Genomic DNA, 6,000 nt, shown 5'->3' with positions numbered 1-6,000 from the left:
CAGAGCGGAGTGCACGTGCTGGGGTGTACGGTTTAACCATGTCCTGGATGTAGGAAGGGCCAGATCCATTCACAGCATGGTACGCAAGTACCAGTGTCTTGAAGTGGATTCTAGCAGTTACTGGAAGCCAGTGAAGGGAGCGGAGGAGCGGTGTGGTGTGGGAGAATTTGGGAAGGTTGAAGACCAGACGAGCCGCTGCATTCTGGATGAGCTGCAGAGGTCGGATGGCACATGCAGGTAGACCAGCCAGGAGGGAGTTGCAGTAGTCTAGGCGTGAGATGACGAGAGCCTGGACCAGAATCTGCGCTGATGTCTGGGTCAGCTGGGGACGTATCCTCCTGATGTTGTAAAGCGTGTATCTGCAGCAGCGGGTTGTAGCAGCGATGTTTGCAGTGAAGGACAATTTGTTATCTAGGACCACACCCAGATTCCTTGCAGTCTGAGTCGGGGAAACAACAGAGGTGCCGATGTTGATTGTTAGGTCAAGAGTGGGACAATCTTTTCCCGGAAGGAAGAGCAGTTCAGTCTTGTCAAGGTTGAGCTTGAGGTGATGAGCAGACATCCACCGAGAGATGTCTGCTAGGCAAGCAGAGATGCGTGCGACGACCTGGGTCTCTGAGCGGGGAAAGGACAGAATTAGTTGGGTGTCGTCAGCGTAGCAGTGGTATGAAAAACCATGCGGGCTAATGACAGACCCGAGCGAGTTTGTGTACAGGGAGAAGAGGAGGGGACCAAGAACCGAGCCCTGAGGGACCCCTGTAGTTAATTGACAAGGGTCGGACTCGGACCCTCTCCAAGTAACCCTGTAGGTGCGGTCGTTGAGGTATGAGGTGAGGAGGGAAAGTGCAGTGCCTGAAACTCCAAGTTCTTGGAGAGTGCGAAGGAGGATCCGATGGTTCACTGTGTCGAATGCAGCAGACAGGTCCAGAAGGATGATGACAGAGGAGAGGGAGGCTGCTTTAGCAGTGTGCAGTTCATCAGAGACAGCAAGGAGAGCAGTTTCTGTTGAGTGACCTGCCTTGAAACCAGACTGGTGCGGATCCAGAAGGTTGTTCTGATGGAGATAACAGGAGAGTTGTTTAAAGACAGCGCGTTCAAGTGTTTTAGACAGGAACGGGAGGAGAGAGACGGGCCTGTAGTTAATAACATCAGACGGATTGAGAGTGGGTTTCTTAAGGAGAGGGTTTACTCTTGCCTCCTTGAGACTGTTTGGAAAGTGACCAGAAGTTAGAGAAGTGTTGATGAAATGGGTGAGAAATGGTAGAATATCAGGAGCGATAGTCTGAAGGAGGTTTGAGGGGATAGGGTCCAGAGAACAGGTGGTAGGACGGGCAGAGGTAACGAGGGTAAGAACCTCACTTGGAGAGAGAGGGGAGAAGGAGGTCAGTGTGTGGGTGAAGGGAGGGTCTGGTGACCCAGCGGTGAGTAAAGGTGAGTCGATAAAGGAAGAGCGAATATCATCAACCTTTTTTTCAAAGTGGTTAACAAAGTCGCTTGACAGAAGGGAGGAGGGGGGAGGTGCTTTGGGAGGGTCCAAGAGGGTGGAGAAGATAGAAAATAGTTTTTTGGGATTGGAATAGGAAGATTGGATCTTATCTTGAAAGAAAGTGCTTTTTGCCTGAGAGATGGAAGCAGAGAAAGAGGAGAGGAGAGCCTGATAGGTTAGGAGGTCGTCATGGTGTTTGGATTTCCACCATTTCCGCTCTGCTGCCCGAAGGATGGTTCTATTAGCACGCAGTGCGTCATTTAGCCAGGGAGCAGGAGGGGACTGACGAGCCGGCCGCGATGTGAGAGGACAGAGAGAGTCCAGAGAGGATGAGAGAGTAGAGAGGAGAGTTTTTGCAGCAGCGTTTGGAGGCAGGAGTTGGAACGAGTCAGAGGAAGGGAGGGCTGAGAGCACCGATGAGGCAAAGGTAGAGGGGGAGAGGGAACGGAGGTTACGGCGGACAGGAGCAGAGTTAGAAGAGATGAGGTTGTTATGTTTGGAAAGGGGTAGAGAGAATGAAATGAAGAAGTGATCGGATGTGTGGAGCGGGTTTACAGAGAGGTTAGAAGTAGAGCAGTTCCTTGAGAATATGAGATCAAGGACATTGCCAGCTTTATGAGTTGGTGGGGATGGAGACAGTGAGAAAGCAAAGGTGGTTAACAGAGATGTTAGTTCAGATATCTTCCCTGTCTGGAGGTTGAAATCTCCGAGAAGTACAGCGGGAGGGCCAGTTTCAGGGATGTGTGAGAGGAGATTATCTAACTCCTCCAAGAAGTCCCCCAAGGCGCCTGGTGGACGGTAGAGAACAACAATGGTTAATTGTATAGGATGGGTTACTGTGACGGCATGGAATTCAAAGGTAGAAGGAGTGAAATTAGGTAGCTTGAAGAGGGAAAAGCTCCATTTGGGAGAGAGCAGGAGACCAGTGCCACCTCCTCTGCCAGAGGGTCTGGGTGTATGGGAGAAGGAATATGCTGTGGAGAGAGCTGCTGGGGTGGATGTGTTGGATGGAGTGATCCAGGTCTCCGTGAGAGCAAGGAAATCCAGAGACTGCAGGGAAGCGTAGCCAGAGATGAAGTCAGCCTTAGGGACAGCTGACTGGCAGTTCCACAGGCCCCCTGAAACGAGATGTTGGATCTCAGTGGAGCATGTGGGATAGACGAGAGCAGGCCGGTGAAATCGATTAGGAGAAACACGGGGCCAGTGATAATTGCGAGAAGACACATGAACAGGAATGCAGAAAATACACATGATTATAGCATGAGGGGCTAGAGAACCCAAGAGAATTGAATAAAACTAAATAACACCAGCGATACTTGGCGCAATCAGAGTAGGATTTGCCTCCTCTTTGCCTCCCACGTGACTCTTAATGTCTTTGTCAGTCTTCGTCTGGCTGACGCTGAAGCTGACGCTCCAGGAAAACGCAACCTAAGATGGATACCTGATTGCTCAGTTCTCACAGCTTTGGGGGCACGCCGCTGTAATTAGTTAACTATTTTCTGCTGATGGGCGACAGCAGAGTCTTCCAACCTCTTGGAATGCACACTTGAGGGGCGTGACTCACTGAGACCTGAGTTACAGCTGCTGGACTAGAGCAGATCTGAGATTTTAAAATCTCTCAGAAATCGCCGTTTTAGCTACAATAACTACAGAACAATTATACAGAGTAGAATAAATGAAACAGAGAAGTCTATTTAAACAAGAATATAACTTACAGTGATTGCTGAGTCAGTATCGATAGTGTCCTCCTCACCGAGTCTGGATGCACACTCAGTTATTCTGATTTGAAATGCGCTATTTAAAATGTTTTTCGGCTGGGAAGCGTTTTGCACTTCACGCAATCAGCAGAGTCTTCCAACCTCTTGGAATGCACACTTGAGGGGCGTGACTCACTGAGACCTGAGTTACAGCTGCTGGACTAGAGCAGATCTGAGATTTTAAAATCTCTCAGAAATCGCCGTTTTAGCTACAATAACTACAAACAAAGTGCTTCTTACACTTCATGTTACTTCCATCAAATGATCTTCTATATTGAGTCTTCGAGCTTCTTGAATGTGAGGTTTTGCTGCTCTAAGCACATGTCTGACACCGTCAATTATGCGATACGAAAACCAATAATTGATAACGGATAAATGTATTTTGAAATAGTTGGATTGAGCTGAAATGGACGCTGCGTTTGGTCTGATAAGACTCAACCAGCATTAGAGTAAGTTTAGCTAATGTTACGTGGCATTTTAACTATTTTAAATACCTTTAAATCAGATATATCAACATGTAAAAAAAATAACTGATCCAGTTGAAATTATGTAAGGCAGGGGTGTCAAACTCAAGGCCCGGGGGCCAAATCCGGCCCGCGACTTCATTTTATGTGGCCCGCAAGAGCTTGCAAAAAATATAATACGTTTATTATATGGTTAGATTCTACTTTACAGTATATCTATATATGTTCACTTTAATTAATTTCTTATTTTATAGTTATTTATCTTTTCTTTTTTTTTACCTTTGATTTATCCTTAATTGTATTAATCTGTGTGAATCTGTGCTGTCCTGTTTTTCAATCTTACCCTATTGCTGTTAAACCACTGAATGTCCCCACAGGGATTAATAAAGGTGCATCTTATATTATCTTATTTTACAGAAGCATGTTGCCCATAAACTGCATGTCCCACAATGCATCTCATTTTGTGACATGCGCACTGAAGAGACTTAGACTTCTGCTTTCAGACGTAGTTAATTATGAAGTTATTACCCTATCCAATAATAATCCAATGCAGAGGCAATAATATAATACATTATTTCATATATGTATTTATATATGTATATTTATATAGTTACAACCGGCCCTTTGAGTGCAACCGTAATGCTAATGTGGCCCACGATGAAATTGAGTTTGACACCCCTGATGTAAGGGATACCCATGAGGTAATATCAGTGGTGGAAGTTCCTTTACTTTAATAAAAGTTACATTTCTTAAGTTATTTGAGTCAAAGTACAGACGTTTTATCAGTAAAATATCATTTAAGTATAAAAAGTCAACTTATTGTGCAGAATGGCTCCTTACATGCCACAAACCATCGTTTTTAAGTAGTCTACCAAATGGATTAGTGATAAAATGGTGCATGACATCAAATGTTTATATTTAAGAAACAACTAGTGACAAGTGTCAATTTAAAGAGTAGAGAGTGCGTCGGATTGAGGTTATTTTATTTCCAAATTAGCACCATGTGAGCACATTACAAACATGGATAATCAAACTAGATTATCTGCAGGAACGATGTGTGTGAAAATAAATTGAACGACACAATCAGGAAGTCGTCGCTCTGCCTCTGATAGAAAGTTTAATAAAGTACAGACTTCCTGACTGCGTAGCAACTACACACACACACACACACACACACACACACACACACACACACACACACACACACACACACACACACACACACACACACACACACACACACACACACACACACACACACACACACACACACACACACACACACACACACACACACACACACACACACACACACACACACACACACACACACACACACACACACACACACACACACACACAGACCATCCTGTCATCCCTGCCCTTTGACCCCCGGGGGTTTACCCAATGAGAGTGGATGTTATCAAAGCTAATGGATCCAATGTGACGCAGATATTAGAGCCGGGGAAACCCTTCTTTACTCACACAGGACTCAGAGTAAAACTGAAGCCCTTTGGCTGAGCGTAATTAAACCCAACACACACGTCTGGAGTGTGTTTGTGTTCAAGTGAAATCCCCCCGAGGGAGAAGGGTCTCAATCGGGGAGAAGCTATGGATTAAAGAGCTCCAGATGATCGCTCTGATACAGCCATTAAAACCCTATTCATCAACACGACATGATAAGGGAGTGAATTCACTTTCATTAGAGTGGGGTTAAAAGGGGAAAATAAACCAAAACAAAAAAAATATTAATAAGCGATCTGATAAGAGATGAGTTCCTCCCGTTATTACTGGCTGTGTCTCTTCGCCACATGTTTTGCCGGAGGTTCAAATCGGTGTGTCTCGGGATGCCCCTCCCCTAAACAATACAAATGTTCCAGAACATTGCTTTGCCCTTTAAAAGTGTTGATGCAATGTTAACAACATCTTTCAGAGCCAAAACCACAGGACACACACTGAAGGAAATGGGATTTTACTCTAGACTCATATTTGTTGATTGTCCCTTCCTGGCACCCTTACAGTGGAGATGGCAGGAGAAACGGGGATTTGTTCACCTCGTATCGTGTCGATATGTATGCAAAATAACAAAAAGCAGGTTTGAAATGAATCCATAGATGGTTCAAAACGAAGCCAAATGCTGATATGCATATCAGTTATTAGCAACAACAAGGACCAACATGTGAGCTTTATTTCAGTCTTACTCTTTAATTTTTTTTGCAATAAAGCAGATAAGTGAATTCTCAAAAGTCTCTTTTTTTAAATCAAAACTTATTTTCTAACTTCTAATGTAGTT

The 6,000-nt window shown here is 44.9% G+C and overlaps 1 protein-coding gene across 3 annotated transcripts in view; it reads right to left on the bottom strand.

The window, feature by feature from the left end:
• col4a6 (collagen, type IV, alpha 6) overlaps positions 1-6,000 on the bottom strand; it is a 147,026-nt gene that overhangs the window by 56,618 nt on the left and 84,408 nt on the right. The window lies entirely within an intron of this gene.

The sequence above is a fragment of the Notothenia rossii genome (assembly GCF_949606895.1).
Source record: "Notothenia rossii genome assembly, chromosome: 3".
Lineage (NCBI taxonomy): Eukaryota > Metazoa > Chordata > Actinopteri > Perciformes > Nototheniidae > Notothenia > Notothenia rossii.
This window is presented reverse-complemented; position numbering and strand designations above follow the sequence as displayed.